Source organism: Abramis brama (assembly GCF_963993115.1).
Source record: "Abramis brama genome assembly, chromosome: 4".
NCBI lineage: Eukaryota > Metazoa > Chordata > Actinopteri > Cypriniformes > Leuciscidae > Abramis > Abramis brama.
Genome location: NC_139966.1, coordinates 19,448,148 through 19,465,920, shown reverse-complemented (window position 1 = coordinate 19,465,920; position 17,773 = coordinate 19,448,148).

The window sequence follows — 17,773 nt, the reverse complement described above, 5'->3', positions numbered from 1 at the left end:
GTATCCCTTACCTCAGGGAAGTTTTTTGGATCAAGGCAGGCAAAATCTGAACAAAGCTTTCCACTTTCCACTTTTTGAGTGACAGTGTCCATAATGACATTATGTATGGTCACGTCAAAGTCCCTCTCAGCTGCTGTTAAGGACTCATCTTCTGCCAGCTCTCCTGGCATGATCTTCTTTTTCTTAACCCGTTTTTCAGGTAGTGCTACATCCACCTCCATCTCACAGTCCTCCTTTTCCAGCAGCTCACCATTAGCCCACTCCAAAAACTGGTCTGCAGCTTCTTCTTCTTCTACGCCACTGAAGTCTTGTACACACTTCTTTAGCCCATCCTCTGTTCCCACTACCAGGTGGTGTGCGGTCAGGAGATCCATTCCGCTTGTCTGGAGGTATTTGGACAGGGGTGATGTGCGCTCAAAAATCCGTAGGAAGATTTGGGCTGTGAAAATTGTCTCAAATTTTAGGAGACCCTCAATGTATCCTTTAGCCTTGGCTCTAGCAGTAGGCTTCATGGTTCTGTCTAGTTGAACTGCTGTTGAAGTCAAGAGTAGATCTACATACATGGCACTGCCAGGCCTTCCAAAACACCAAACACCTTTGTGAGAGCAGCATCTTTTGCCTACCACCGTGTCTGTCCTATTGGAGAGAGTATTCTGTGTCGCTTGTCTGTGCTGGTTTCTTCCCACTTCTTCATGCATTTGTAAGAATCCCGTATAAAAAAAGCAATGTCGTTCAGGAGAGTGAAAAGTGATGCACTCTGAATAACACTGCCTGTTGTGTCTGCTAATATTAGGTTTAGGACATGCGCATAGCACCAGATGTGGATTTGGTTAGGGGCCTCCTCTGATAGAAAGGAAGAGAAGCCTTTGTAACTGCCCTGCATATTGGCTGTCCCATCTGTAGTACTCCCTACACAACATGACACATCAAGATTAAGTCTTGTGAGTGTTTCTTTCAGGAGATCGAGAAAATACTGCCCAGTTGAAGCCCCACAATCGACCAGAGCGACCAACTTCTCATGAACCACATCTGTGACATACCTGAGAATCACAGAGCACTGGTCTTTGGATGTGATGTCTTGAGTGGTGTCAATCTGGACAGAAAACATTTTAGCTTATCTGACCTCACTGGCAATTGTCTCCCTTATCAGCCCACTGATCACTTTGACAACCTTGTTGATTGTATCTTTTGAAAGCAGAGTGACCAATGAACCTCTGCCTCTTGCCCCAGCTTCATGTTGTTTTTTACTTTTTTCGATAGATTCAGTCAAATGTTGTTGCAGGAAGGGGTCATACATACTCAGGAGCATGATCATTTCAAGGAAGTTACCGTGGTCTACACTTCGGTCTTCCAAAGTGTAGGCAGCTTCAAATTCTGAGCCCCGGTAGCTTAGACCCTGTTTTCCGATTACCTTGACAACATTGACCACACGATCCATCACCTGCCGTTTTCTTCTGACTTGCTCTTGATGGAGGGAGAGCTGGTTTCCTCAATGTCTCCTTTATGTGCCCTCAAGAAGTAAGCCTCTGCACAGTCTCGATGGATACGACTTCTTTAATGCTCCTCAATTCTTTGATGTACATGCTTCCAGGATTGCATGCCTCCTCTAACAAAAGCGCCGTCAAAAGCAGAGGGCTTTGAAAATGCCAAACAAACTGTGCAGAAGAGAGCATGGCTTTCTTCACAGTAAGTCAACAACTTGCGGTTGATCCCATCCCTACTATGAAAAATATTAGGCAAGTGTGAACTAGTGTGTACTACAGTGTAAGTGCTGACTGGTGAGGGTATAGACAGCTGTCTTCTATGAAACATATGGAGTCTTTAACCACTGTGCACCTGATGTGAGCAAAACATACAAAAAAAAATTAACATAATTTATTAAACATTTATGAAACGCATAGTCATGTTTTGTAAATAATTAGTTAATCATTTACTAATCACTTGTAAATGACTTGTTATGGAATTTACAAAACATACATAAAATGGTAGCATATCACTTGCTAATAATTTATGAATGTTTTGTAAATGATTAATTCATCATTAACTAAACACTTATAAATGACTTACAACTGAACGTTATTATAAAGTGTTACTGAATATTAATTGCCGACGTCATTAATTCGTATGAAATATATACCCACTAATTAGTCATTACCATACCAAGCAGCTTGTGCTATTTCAAGCCTAGCTAGCAATAACGTCAATGCTTGAACCCTGCTAACTGTTTTTCTGTCAATTCACCTGCAGCACTCGTTGATGCCTGATTTTGGAATAAATCCGTAATTTTTGAGCACTTTGATGCATCTTCCTCCAGCATCCGCTTCTTCTTCATTCTGGCCTTTTCGGCCCCTCCTTTCTCCTTTCTCTTTTCTTTTCTTGCCTTCCATGGGTATTGTTAAAACAGCAAGCAACCATGCAAATCCTCCTGACTGTCAAAAAATTTACTTTTCCTTGGACTTGTTCGCTTTCTCTCTGTCTGACGTATGCCTTATCTTTGGGTCATGCCATTAGACAAGGGCGCTCATTTATCTCCCTACATTTCTGTAAATAGACTTGACCTGCAATCGGTTCATTGGATAAACGCATTCCCCATTCCCAGGAGGCTTTGCTCCATTCTACGTTAATATAAGATCTCATTGTAACGATCACCAGCTGGAGTGCCTCTGAGAGTCACCAGAGGGCACTCCACACCAGACTGATCACTTCACAAAACTACAATTCCCATAATGCTTCATACCTGGGACTGATTGCACACTCACCTGCATCTCATTCAGACACTCCATATAAACACACTCAAACAGAAGATCACGGCGAAGTATTGCATTGCCACGGACTGTAATCACTGAGCGGTTTCCCCTATTCTACTGTTCTGTTTATTGACCTCGGATTGTTATCTCGTTTCTGTCTGTTTGCTGCCTGTCTCGACTTGGATTGATCTTGGATTATTGTATCTTGCTGCCTGCCCTGAACTTCTGCCTGTGACCTGACTACTCTCTGTGTCTGTTCTCTGATCACCCTGTTTTGCTGTTGCCTGACCCTTGCCTGTTTTGACGTTCCTTCATTGAAAGCTGCAAATGGATCCTACTGAGTCTTCCAATTCATAACACTCATTCTCATTCAATGCAATGCACAAAAGTTATCTTAGCATTTCTGCAATGGGTTAGTTTTTCACAGTCTCCCAGGGTATAACGGTATATACATAAATCAAAGTCTAACCCATAAAATTCTCAACAAATTGCAAAATTATTCTCAACAGAGTGCATTTTCCTATTATTTATGATTTAGAATTTTAACAATTTCTGCATTTTTTCATTCAAAATGTAAAAAAAATTCACAAATTTTAAGATATTTATCTATTGATCTTACTCAACTCTTTCAACATTTCTCTCTTAATATTTCTTTATATTCAATCAGAATTAAGTTGGAATTTAAGTTGTAGCACTACAGCATCTCGGGATATTTTCCTTCCCACATACATGACAAGTTGCTCTTTGCAGGAACAAAGTTTTATTGACAAGTTTTTGGGAGCACTCAATCACAACAACTAAAATGCTTAAATAACACTTTGGTTGAATTTCACATTTAACCCTCTGAGGTCTGAGCTGTTTTCTGGGCCCTGGAGGTGTTCTGACATGCTCTGACATTTCTGGTTATTTCTGTTACTTGTGACATTTTCATGGCTAAAGTCTAATTACACTGTATTCAGCACAAACTCTGCTACAATAATATATCAACAGCATGTATGTAAAAGTTTGTAGTTTTGAGATAATGACATTTATGCGTGGTTTGTGAAAATACAAAAAAAAATTCTCACTGAAATAAGGCCATGAAACCCATACTGATTATTTCTTCACAAGACTTTTGAAAATTGTATCACGTAGCCTAGAATATTTGCTCTAAAACTATGTGAAAATCACCCTGATTGCTCATTCAGATAAGACAATATATTGATTTAAAAATTTTACAACGTGTTTTGTGTGAAAAATCCTTATGCGAGAGCTCATTAATATGTAAGCTTTTCTCACCTGAGAAAGACAAAGACCCTCCCCTAATGGCCCTATTAGGAGCTATCAGGCCCTGCCATTCTGAGCAACCTTGCACAATACTGTAAATGAGGAGATTTAAAAAAAGAATGGCTTTTAAATTGTTTGGATTTATTTACAACACAACATAGTCCAAAGATACACACAGCAAATGCCAAAAAAGCACTTATTGAAAACAATGATCCAAAGACAGAGACCTTTGTGCCATTCCTAAAAACATTGTACATACCTTTCATTTCCAAGGTGTTTGATCTTCACTTTACCATGTTCACATTCACTGAAGTCCTCAGTGGCATCTGGGCCCTGAAAAAAAAAAGTGAACATACTGACATCAAGAGAAAGGCCTGCACGATTTTGGGAATAAATTTTAGATTTTTCTGGTTAAAATTGCTTTTTAAAATTCACAGAATACACACACACACACACAAATGTTTCCAACAATATATAATATAATGAACAGTGAACACCAGGTTTGTTGTGCCTTGTAGGCATAGGCTATGCGCAGTGCTGGATAAAATATGATAGCCTACATTCAAACGTGATCACGATCCAAAATATGATACATTCAAACGCGATCGCGCTGCAAAATATGATACATTCAAACGCGATCACGATCCAAAATATGATACATTCAAACGCGATCGCGCTCAAATATAAAACATTATGGTTACCATATACATATCTACGTTTGAGCAGATATCCACAAACACAGTAACAGTAAACACGGGTCTAAATATTATAATATTCACCATATATCTAGCAACAGTTCAACTGCAATGTGAAATTTATGCAACAATAGCAAACTAATATGTAAGTATATAATTTCTTACCTTATCTTTCTTGTCTTCAAATCGGGTTCTTCTTCTTCTGATGTAAATCCAATGTAAGCTCAGGCACGTCTTTCAAACTCGACGAAAAGTGAAGTGAAGTGTTTTGTTGTTGAGGTAATGAGCGCGATCGCGTTCCATGTGGAGATTTGCATGTGAATATCTTTTGCGCGAGTAGGCGTGGTAAATTAAAAAATAATTAGGAAGCGTTTGAGAAGCTGGACATCTTGTTGGTTTTATACAAATTACTTAAACAGAGAATATTTGTTTTCGTTTTGAATCTGATCATTTAAAAGTACACGCTTAAATGTTTATAAAGGTGTATGGCTCATAAATGTGTGACAAGTATTCGCTGAGTTTTGTTTCAGTTTATAGACGTGCTCAAGAAAAAAAAGTTCACCGCGACAGAGAGGCAGAACGCACACCCTGTCTATTTTCTTTATTTTACAAAAGCACAATGTTTTGATTTGATTGTAAGTGGACACATACAAAAGTAGAAATATCACAGATTCTTTTTTTATATTTCTTTTTTCTGTATGACCATAAATGACGAAGAAATTTAAGTTTATAGTGCTACAATGTGGAGAAAATCCAGCAAAACGCGCCCGCGCGTTTGTCGACCTAAGAGGGTTAAACCCTTTAATCATTTACATGTGATCACCAGCTCTCTTAAAAGCATTTGAAAGGAAAAGTATGGAGTCCGTCGTCCTAGCTTAAGTCCTTTTATAGCCCGTCTGGAATGGTCCTTCTGTGGCACAGGGTTCTACAGTCTGGCAGAATGAAGACAACAAATTCCTCGTCCCCATCCACCGACAGAGGGAGATTCTGAGAACTCCTGGCTGGCTCGCCAAATTCTGGTCGATTTTCCCCTACGCATCTGACTTATGTTTACCTGGGGCATCTCCATTCGACACCCAAGTGTCTAAAGTCGACACTTAAATATATTTATACTCTTAGCACTGCGTCTACAGTCAACAACTGGCTTTAAGTCGGATGACGTCTCTTCCCTTGTTACACTAGTACTCGGGATCTCTAGTGTTCTATAACCTGCTGCGCAGCATTACTAGACAGACAATGCCTTCGAATATGCTTTAACCCCCTGAGGTCGGTGGTATCGCCGGCGATACTAGCTCGCTTTTTATTTATCAGTGTAAAAGAAACTCATAAATACTCTGTTGACTTTGATTTTCCATAGGAGTTTCATACATCAATCGATTCTGTTAAATGTGTATTATTTTTGTGTATACTCACAATAAAAACAAAGTGTTGTGCTTTTTGCCAAATAAAGAAAAATAAGCACGAAGCGAGTTCTGCCTTCTCTCTGCCATTGAAGTCCATTCTGAAACGCGTCTGAAAATGAACAATAACTCAGCGAATACTCAGTCAAACAGGCATACAGACACACAGGCATGAAGCTTGAATTCTCTTCTTTTAAATGAAGTCATTTTTATAAAAAACAAATATTCTCATCTTGTGAAATCTGTATTAAAAGAGAGCGATTCCAGTCGAGCTCATTACAGCTCATTCAAATGTAATGTGACGCCCTCGGAGAGCGCGCGCTATTCAAATGCAAATGATTGAGGCAATCCACGCAAACCTGTGAACGCCTCCATATCAGCTCAAGAAAACACAAGTTTATTCAGATCATTACTTGTTTACACCGTCTCGCAGCGCTGTGAGGAATAATAATAATGGAAAATGTACCTCAGAAGTGCGGGTATATCGAGGAGCGAGCTGAGGAATACTGTAGTAAGTTTTTTTCCTTCTCACGTGAATCGAGTTTCTGTTTGTGAATGAATGAACGGCAGAGATGCGCGCTGTTTACCACAGCTCGCAAAAAGACAGTTTAAATTTAAATTGCGTGTGTGAATGAATGATGATGTTTTAGCAAACTGTATTGCTATACTGAGATGAGTAAAAATCGACTGAAATATGTTGAAATAAAATGTAGGCTATTTGTATAAGCAACGTATTAAACTGCAAATTAACATTTATATGCCCTAATATTTCATAAAAACAACGTTACAGTCAGGCGAAATATGAAAGACAACATTTTGTTGACTAGATTTGGGTACAGTTTTTACTGTAGAATATACTGCCACATCAAATAAGCTTTTGTTTAGCAATTTCTATATATATAAAATACTATTTTTGTCAAAAATAAAGTCATCAACTAAGATGTTAGCTGTTCCAATGTTGGCTATATTCAAACTAATGAATACATAGATAAAATGTAGGCCTATAATAATTTTTTTTTTACAAAGAAAGAGTACACTTGAAATATTGTTGAAATTGTAATTATTGTTGTAATTGTAACCTTTTTAATAAAATAGCAAAACATATTTACAAGATAGATGTAAGCAAAATCTTAAATGGTCAATATAAGTCTTCTTCTAAATATATCTTTTGTCCTTGCATTGTGGCTCAGTCAGTGTCACACCTGAATGAATGGCTAATTATGCAGAGTGGGTGGGACATTGTATTCTCAGGTGTAAACCACTCCTCGTTCACGCCCCCCTCGCATATTGGCTTTCCAGGCAAAACCTGTTTTACATCAATTTAAATCAATGTATTGTTTTATGTGAACGATAAAGCAAGACTATTTTCACATAATTTTGAAGCCAGAACTCGAAGCGACAACATCCATTAGTCAAAAGTCTTATTGACACATATTTATTATGAGTTTTGTGGTCTTATTTCAGCAACTTTCATTTTTTTCAATAACCACGCATAAACATTATTCTCTTAAAAATTCAAAAATATACATGCATGGTGATCACATATTTTGGTAGCCCTGTTTGTGCTATATAGAGTGAATTTACACCTTTGCCATTAACATGTTTATAAATAACTGAAAAAAACACAAATGTCAGAGCATGTCAGAACACCTCCAGGGCCCAGAAAACCGCTCAGACTCCAGAGGGTTAAGCTCTGCTGGCTACCTGTAGCTGCCTGCATTAAGTTTAACTTACTGATGATTTGGAGTGGTAGCTTTAACTTGTAAATTCGGAGGATGTCATACTTTGGAGTACATTGTTACTACATCATTTCAAGCATAAAATACGACATTAAGTTTATGTTCAAAATCAGATGCTATTTATTTACGATCTTTCTTAGAAGGATGAGGTGAATACACTATCTTGGTTCTACGCAAATTGAAATAAGCATGCAGAATGAATCATTATTTTCATGATTATTATTTGGTTTTTGAAACATTATAATAACATTAAAATGACATTAAGAAACATGTTCATTTCTTTTAGATACGACGACTCTAAGAAGAAAAAAGGCAAGGGTTAATGATCAAAATATACATACTGTTTCTCAACACACTGTATACTTAACTCAATGTTTTTTTCTCTTTTCTAGGGAAAAATCGCCAAGTCTAAAAATACAGGTAAGAACAGCCGCAGACTGGGACTGATTTTAGGTGTATTGAGATTCTAGGCAAGTCTGTTTGGAAAGTAGGGCTGATGTATGTAGACAAGCTACAACCAAACCTAGTATAATTGTTTACATACATACAGAGGGAGGAATGGAAGTAAATTTGTACCAATGTTGTTTCAAGACTGGTTCTGCTCTTGATTAGCTTATGCCCGCGCACGCACACGCACACACACACACGCACACACACACACACACACACACACACAGTTTGCCTCTTTATCTTACACCTTTAACTAGGGTTGGGTATTGTTTTTTTTTGTTTTTTTTTTTTTTAGACCGGTGCCAAATCAATACTTTTAAAACGGTACCGGTGCCTGAACCAATACTGAATAGTATTACTGATACTGAAACGATGGTGAATGACATTAACACTAGAACTACCGGAATTCTATAACTACTATAATGGCCAAAGCAGTCATTCTGACCGCTCATACATTATTTGCATATAATTTCAATAAGCTATATCAAATCTAAGAATAAATGGATCTGTAATGTTACAGTAATGTTAGGTCTGAACACTACATTTTAATTCTAATGTACAGTGAGGAAAATAAGTATTTGAACACCCTGCTATTTTGCAAGTTCTCCCACTTAGAAATCATGGAGGGGTCTGAAATTGTCATCGTAGGTGCATGTCCACTGTGAGAGACATAATCTAAAAAAAAAAAATCCAGAAATCACAATGTATGATTTTTTTAACTATTTATTTGTATGATACAGCTGCAAATAAGTATTTGAACACCTGAGAAAATCAATGTTAATATTTGGTACAGTAGCCTTTGTTTGCAATTACAGAGGTCAAACGTTTCCTGTAGTTTTTCACAAGGTTTGCACACACTGCAGGAGGGATTTTGGCCCACTCCTCCACACAGATCTTCTCTAGATCAGTCAGGTTTCTGGGCTGTCGCTGAGAAACACGGAGTTTGAGCTCCCTCCAAAGATTCTCTATTGGGTTTAGGTCTGGAGACTGGCTAGGCCACGCCAGAACCTTGATATGCTTCTTACAGAGCCACTCCTTGGTTATCCTGGCTGTGTGCTTCGGGTCATTGTCATGTTGGAAGACCCAGCCTCAACCCATCTTCAATGCTCTAACTGAGGGAAGGAGGTTGTTCCCCAAAATCTCGCAATACATGGCCCCGGTCATCCTCTCCTTAATACAGTGCAGTCGCCCTGTCCCATGTGCAGAAAAACACCCCCAAAGCATGACGCTACCACCCCCATGCTTCACAGTAGGGATGGTGTTCTTGGGATGGTACTCATCATTCTTCTTCCTCCAAACACGTTTAGTGGAATTATGACCAAAAAGTTCTATTTTGGTCTCATCTGACCACATGACTTTCTCCCATGACTCCTCTGGATCATCCAAATGGTCATTGGCAAACTTAAGACGGGCCTTGACATGTGCTGGTTTAAGCAGGGGAACCTTCCGTGCCATGCATGATTTCAAACCATGACGTCTTAGTGTATTACCAACCGTAACCTTGGAAACGGTGGTCCCAGCTCTTTTCAGGTCATTGACCAGCTCCTCCCGTGTAGTTCTGGGCTGATTTCTCACCTTTCTTAGGATCATTGAGACCCCACGAGGTGAGATCTTGCATGGAGCCCCAGTCCGAGGGAGATTGACAGTCATGTTTAGCTTCTTCCATTTTCTAATGATTGCTCCAACAGTGGACCTTTTTTCACCAAGCTGCTTGGCAATTTCCCCGTAGCCCTTTCCAGCCTTGTGGAGGTGTACAATTTTGTCTCTAGTGTCTTTGGACAGCTCTTTGGTCTTGGCCATGTTAGTAGTTGGATTCTTACTGATTGTATGGGGTGGACAGGTGTCTTTATGCAGCTAACGACCTCAAACGGGTGCATCTAATTTAGGATAATAAATGGAGTGGAGGTGGACATTTTAAAGGCAGACTAACAGGTCTTTTATGGGTCAGAATTCTAGCTGATAGGCAGGTGTTCAAATACTTATTTGCAGCTATATCATACAAAGAAATAGTTAAAAAATCATATATTGTGATTTCTGGATTTTTTTTTTTAGATTATGTCTCTCACAGTGGACATGCACCTACGATGACAATTTCAGACCCTCCATGATTTCCAAGTGGGAGAACTTGCAAAATAGCACGGTGTTCAAATACTTATTTTCCTCACTGTATGTGAAAATGTATTAGTTAATCGACAACCACAGAACAGCTATTGTAATTACAGATACAAAGTCGAAAGTGATCAATTTTCTATTGTTTTCTTTGTAAAATTAAAATAAATGTATTCATCCTTGGATATTAGAATACAATAACTTACAAAAACATCGCCAATAAGCATTCAACGGCCCTGTAGTATAAATAAATATAAGTAGTCTAAATACAAAACAAATTTACATAAATTCACAATAAAACCTAAGCCACCTAACCCAAATACAATAATTTAACACTAAATAACAGTAGGCTACTAATAAGAGCAAAGTAGTCTGTATTCTTGGTATGCTACAAACCAGCTTTAAATTTCGGCAATTCTTTTCACATTTTTTGCCTTCTCTGGCCAAATACGAAACCTCTCCTGACTAATGGCATGTCCTGCACAAGGTGAGTGTTATTTTAGGACGCATCACCTTAAATGTCGTGACGCGAAACCCATCGTGGAAGAAGAACGCCGTCATGTTTACAACTGTGACAATGAGATCTCATCAGGATCAACTGAACGCTGGATTTTCAAATGTACGTGAGGCTCGTGGGTCCATTGTTGCAGTAAACTTGCACAACGTTCTTGAATGAATAATTTATTGCCGGTCTGTTATTGTATGGACATCGACTTTACATTTTCACACTAAACATGACACGGAACAAATAACGAGCTGTGATTGGTTGCGTTATGTCAGTCAGTCCTTGGCTGATATTTTTATTCTTAAATATGTAAGTGGATGCGTTTTGTCATTTACGAAACCTTTATAATGATCATGTTTCACGTTAGTTGATCTATAACTCACAATGAGCGCCATGTTATTACGCACCGCAGTTCAGAGAATTGTATCTGTCAGGCTACATGTCAATTCATCCACTTCTCCCGAAATACATTAAAGCAAGTGGCTGGTGAAGTGTGAGAAGAATCTAAACACGTTATCAATTTATAATTGAAAGGACTGTTATTGCCGCTTCCATAGACATCAGTGTGTATTTTACAAACTATAAATGTTGTTTTGCTAGTACTTATGTGTATTTAAATGTCTGAAACCTAAAATAAAGCTTGTGTGGTTGAAAACACTGAATAGTTGTCATGGCACAATGCTGAGCGTGTCTGTCTCAGCACCAGCCAACGCGTGAACACGGATTTGAATTTAGAAGTTGATGATCATTACATTAAGCACACCATTGTGAACAATTGTACGCGTCAAAGGGTTAACTAGCAATCACATGCGGTGATGATGATGCTTACGTCCGTTTCTGAGAACCAGAGGGCAGATATTTCAACCGACAGCTGAGGCATTAAGTGGCACCGAAATCTGCGTTTTGATTCAATCCGTTTACATACCGGTTACTTAGACATCGGTGCCCGTTTCGGTACCCAACCCTACTTTTAACCTCATCCATACTGATATGTATCTGTAAGGAAGATTACTACCACACACACAGAGATACACAGGAGACACAGCTTCTCCAAGGCTGAAATTGTTTCGAGCTTTAACTACTGTATAAACAGGGACGTTTCTCAAAACATACTGATCGCATATTCCTACTCTCAGTGAGAAGAACAGGCAATATTCATCCTTATACTACAGAGCCGTTGAATGCTCGAATCTAATAGGTTGACCAACATTCTACGGTGTGCAATTATTTTCAGGGAAACGCACGGCTAAAGTAGTTCCAGGCAGGTCTTGACCACATTAATTTCAGTTATTTCTTCTTTACAGCATACAACAGCAAAAGAGCCAAAACCCACAACGACATTGGCCAAGCAAATAAATATAGTAAACAATAGGATAAAAACGGCATTATTTTCATGTTTTTTGCCAAAAATTATGTTTTAATATGTTTTATTATGTATGTATACTCGCATACTCCCTTTCTCCCGCTCTCTCTGCTCTCCCACTCAAACGCACACACATACAGTACGGACAGACTAACACAAGCATTTAAGGATGCTAAATTGTGAAGAGATTTTTGATATTTCGAACTGTTTGGCCATGGCAAGACGATAAAATAATGGCGAAGATTGAAACAGGAAGTGTGTTATAACTTCAGCATACATGGTCTGATTTTCATCAAAGTTCAGCAGTTTAATTGGAGGAGGCCAATCAAATAGATGTGACTATTGTGGGTCAAAGTTATAGCACAACCAACTCGCTGAAGGACGTGTCATTTTCAAAATGCTTTGAAACCACCCTCTTAGTCTTACCCGATTTGCTTCAAACTTTGTCAGAATAGTGTCAAAACACAGCAAATGTAAAACTGTGAAGGGACTTTTAGGTAACACTTTATATTACGACCCGCAAACAACTGCGTAAGTAAACCGAAATTACGGTGTACGTTTCTGTAATTATAGTGTACTTCCGTGTAGGTATAAGGGAACAATATGTTAAGTTTTGGGTAATAAAGGGGTAACAAGCAGATATACAACCTGCAAAGAACTTCGTAAGTAAACCGAAATTACGGTGTACGTTTCTGTAATTATAGTGTACCTCCGTGTAGGTAAGGGAACAATATGTTACGTTTTGGGTAATAACTAATAAAGGGGTACAACCAGATATATAAGCAAATTATTTATAATGTAATTATTTTAAAACTATCAGGTACCTATTCTGTATATATTCCAGGCAAAAATTGTACATCTGTTGTATATAAAAGTTTTTATCACATTTCTGGCAAAATATGTTCTTGTGCAATGTAGTTACAGGGTAATTTTGACATCTGTGGGTTGTAAATTAAACTTTTTGGCAATGCTATTTATTGGCTTTTCTTACTAAACTACTTAACGTTAAGCCAAGAAAAAAATAGTTTTTGCTATGATTTTAATTAAGAACGTACCATGTAGTACTTATACTTACCTTATCACATTGTATTGCAATGACACTTAAATGTCAGGGCAAATATACTGTGTAATTAAACGTTTTTTTGTTTTGTTTTTTTAATAAGAGTACCTTTCTCTGTAATTACTGTGCAAATAGTGTTGTTTCGTATTGTTACATAGTAAGTAGTGTTTGTTACCCGTTTCAACTGTGTATTTACAAGGTAAGTGCAACTCCTGCGGGCTGTAAATTAAAGTGGCGCTTGTTACCCCCTTGTTCTGTGTAGTTACAGGGTAAGTGTAACTCCTGCGGGCTGTAAATTAAAGTGGCGCTTGTTACCCCCTTGTTCTGTGTAGTTACAGGGTAAGTGTAACTCCTGCGGGCTGTAAATTAAAGTGGCGCTTGTTACCCCCTTGTTCTGTGTAGTTACAGGGTAAGTGCAGTAAATATACAATAAAGGATCCAATTTAATTTCTGACTTTTATTTTACAAAGACATTTCAAAACACTTTTTCATCTTAATAAAACATTATCTTTTCTACAGTATACTCAAACAACAAAGTAACACATTATACCCCCCCCCCCCCCCCTCCCCTTTATTTGCTTCTCTTGCTTTTCTTCTTCTTTCTTTTCTTGCTCTTCTTTTTCTTAACTTCCACTGGGGACTCTGAAGTTGAGGAGTTGATGGAGTCCCATTGGTCTTGCTGCACTGCAAAAATATGAATATATATACATGCTCTTAGCAAGCTACACCTTCAATTTTAAGTTGTCGAACAATCCTCCACTCTAAAACATTTTGTGCCACCTGATATTACTGTAGTAACTGTAATTTTGAAGAAAACACATTTTGGTGAAGTTTGAGGCAGATCATGGGGGGGTTGTGACATTTTATAGTGATAATGACTGTAGTGCAGCAGAAAATGTTTTTAAAAAAGGCATATTTGTTCTGACAGCAACAAAAAAAAAAAAAAAAAGCATGAAACACAAACATGAGGGCTGTGGCACTATAGGAACAGCATATCTTTGTGTCATTGCAGATGGGACAGCAGACTTCATCTTTTCAATTTCCTTTTTCAAAAAATCACACTCATCTTTGAGCAAGGTGATCTCTGCTTTAAGAGTGATAATCTTATCTTTGAAAGAAAGAAAGAAAGAAAGAAAGAAAGAAAGATTAGACGTTTAAATTTTACTCCTGCCCTACTCCAGGGCTTATACTTGTGACCACTTTCCTATTTTTTTAAAACATCAAATTGAAGAACTAAACATCACTGGTACTGTACATTATAAATGCACTTGTTAAAGGATTAGTTCACCCCAAAATGAAAATTTACAACGGACTTCATTGGTCACCATCGTTCAAAAGTCCAAAGTCCAAGTCCAAATCAATGCAGTTTCAGAAGTCTTTTAAGTGTTTAAACGGGCTGTACGCGATCACAGCTGAAGAAGAGGTTGTTATCTAGCGAAACGATAGGTCATTTTAAAAAAAGAAATATATAATTTATAGACTTTTTACCTTCAACAGTTCGGATTGAGCTGATCAACAAACGAACAGGGAACTACGTCATCACGTTGAAAGGTCACGCCTGCGCCGGCAATACTATTTGAACTACTATTCATATTCATCAGAATGTTATTCATATACTATTCATATTCATATTCACTGAATACTATTTCTATATAATCGCAAACAATACTATTTGAATTATCCTCCTACGTACGGTCGCATTGTAAACAGTGGGGCGGTACTTCGGCCGACGCAGGCGTGACCTTTCAACGTGATGACGTAGTTCCCTGTCCGTTTGTTGATCAGCTCAATCCAAACTATTGAACTATTGCCACAGCCCTCAGGTTTGTGTTTCATGCTTTTTTTTTTTTTTTGCTGTCAGAACAAATATGCCTTTTTAAAAAACATTTTCTGCTGCACTACAGTCATTATCACTATAAAATATCACAACCCCCCATGATCTGACTCAAACTTCACCAAAATGTGTTTTCTTCAAAATTACAGTTACTACAGTAATATCAGGTGGCACAAAATGTTTAGAGTGGAGGATTGTTCGACAACTTAAAATTGAAGGTGTAGCTTGCTAAGAGCATGTATATACTGTATATTCATATTTTTGCAGTGCAGCAAGACCAATGGGACTCCATCAACTCCTCAACTTCAGAGTCCCCAGTGGAAGTTAAGAAAAAGAAGAGCAAGAAAAGAAAGAAGAAGAAAAGCAAGGGACGCAAATAAAAAGGGGGGGGGGGGGTATAATGTGTTACTTTGTTGTTTGAGTATACTGTAGAAAAGATAATGTTTTATTAAGATAATAAAGTGTTTTGACATTTTTTTGTAAAATAAAAGTCAGAAATTAAATTGGATCCTTTATTGTATATTTACTCTACTTACCCTGTAACTACACAGAACAAGGGGGTAACAAGCGTCACTTTAATTTACAGCCCGCAGGAGTTACACTTACCCTGTAACTACACAGAACAAGGGGGTAACAAGCGCCACTTTAATTTACAGCCCGCAGGAGTTACACTTACCCTGTAAATACACAGTTGAAACGGGTAACAAACACTACTTACTATGTAACAATACGAAACAACACTATTTGCACAGTAATTACAGAGAAAGGTACTCTTATTTAAAAAAAAAAAAAAAAACAACTTTTAATTACACAGTAATTAAAGTTTTTTTTTTGGCTTAACGTTAAGTAGTTTAGTAAGAAAAGCCAATAAATAGCATTGCCAAAAAGTTTAATTTACAACCCACAGATGTCAAAATTACCCTGTAACTACATTGCACAAGAACATATTTTGCCAGAAATGTGATAAAAACTTTTATATACAACAGATGTACAATTTTTGCCTGGAATATATACAGAATAGGTAGGCTACCTGTTAGTTTTAAAATAATTACATTATAAATAATTTGCTTATATATCTGGTTGTACCCCTTTAATACCCAAAACGTAACATATTGTTCCCTTACCTACACGGAGGTACACTATAATTACAGAAATGTACACCGTAATTTCGGTTTACTTACGAAGTTCTTTGCAGGTTGTATATCTGCTTGTTACCCCTTTATTACCCAAAACTTAACATATTGTTCCCTTATACCTACACGGAAGTACACTATAATTACAGAAACGTACACCGTAGTTTCGGTTTACTTACGCAGTTGTTTGCGGGTCGTAATATAAAGTGTTACCGACTTTTAATATCTTAAATACTGTTAAATATGGTTTCCATGGCAATGCGTCAAACTTTGATATTCATTTGAGGTTTCTTACCTACAGTCACCAAACTCGGTACATATGTTGTTTTGGAAAACTTTATATTTTACAGCCATTAGCTATGACAAGAAGTCGTCTATTTTGTTTTGAATGTGGATTTTTTGAAAACTCAGGCTGTGAATTTTTAAGTACTCCTCCAAGGAGAATCATATGATTCACACCCAACTTTGTTTACATGATACCAAGCAATTGAGGAAACCTAAATTGCGAATGGTTTTTGTATATCCCAAATTGTGTTGCCATGGCAATTTATTAAATTAACTGCAAAAAAGGAAACAGGAATGGTTTTATATCTTTAAAGTCCATAACACAAACTCCTCAAAACATTGTACATATTGAGAACAAGTCATTCTTATGAAACATGCTTAGTTTCATGAATTTCTGATGCTCAGGGACCTTACAAATTTTGAACTATTAGACATTTCAACTGACAGATGAAAGCTGTAATACTAAAAGCTGTCCACTAGAAAGAGTCATAGGATAAGACACAGTGGGCATTCAGACATGCATAAATTCCCTCTCAGCATGAGATACACTTCTCTGCTGGGGGAAGGGGTGTGGTTTCACAGGTTAAAGGCAAATGACCCACTAATTACTTAATGGCACCACCAGAGGTCGCACAACAATTAATTGAACAAAAATGGTAATTTTGGTGAAAGTCAGAACATTTACAGTAACATTTTCAACCCTGTTACAGATGCAGTATGTACTGTACTGTCAAAATAGTTGAATATGATTATTTTACAAATGCTTATAGATCTTTAATATCATTAAACAGTTTTTTTTATAGATCATTAAAAATATATAAATATGTGTCTCTTTATATCTGTTTCACACTCTTGCTGTTCTAGAGTAACCCTTTCATTGCTGTAACTGAACAACAAGACTACCAAAGGGTTAATTGCATGTGCCTGCTGTGCACTGTTTTTCTGAAGCCACAGGGGTGGCAAAAAGAAAAGTTTGCATAATTTGTGTAGTGCTCCACCCAATACAAATTTGCATAGTTGTGTTCACTTCTCTGCTGAAGATTAAGAGGCCTTTATGAAACAAAGAATTAAAGCATTTACAAGGCAAGAAGAAAAATTGAGAAAGCCTATCTATATCAATGCAACTGAATCAACTGAGTTTATTTAGCTAATAAAAAATATATAGATTCACAAAGAGCTTAAAAGAA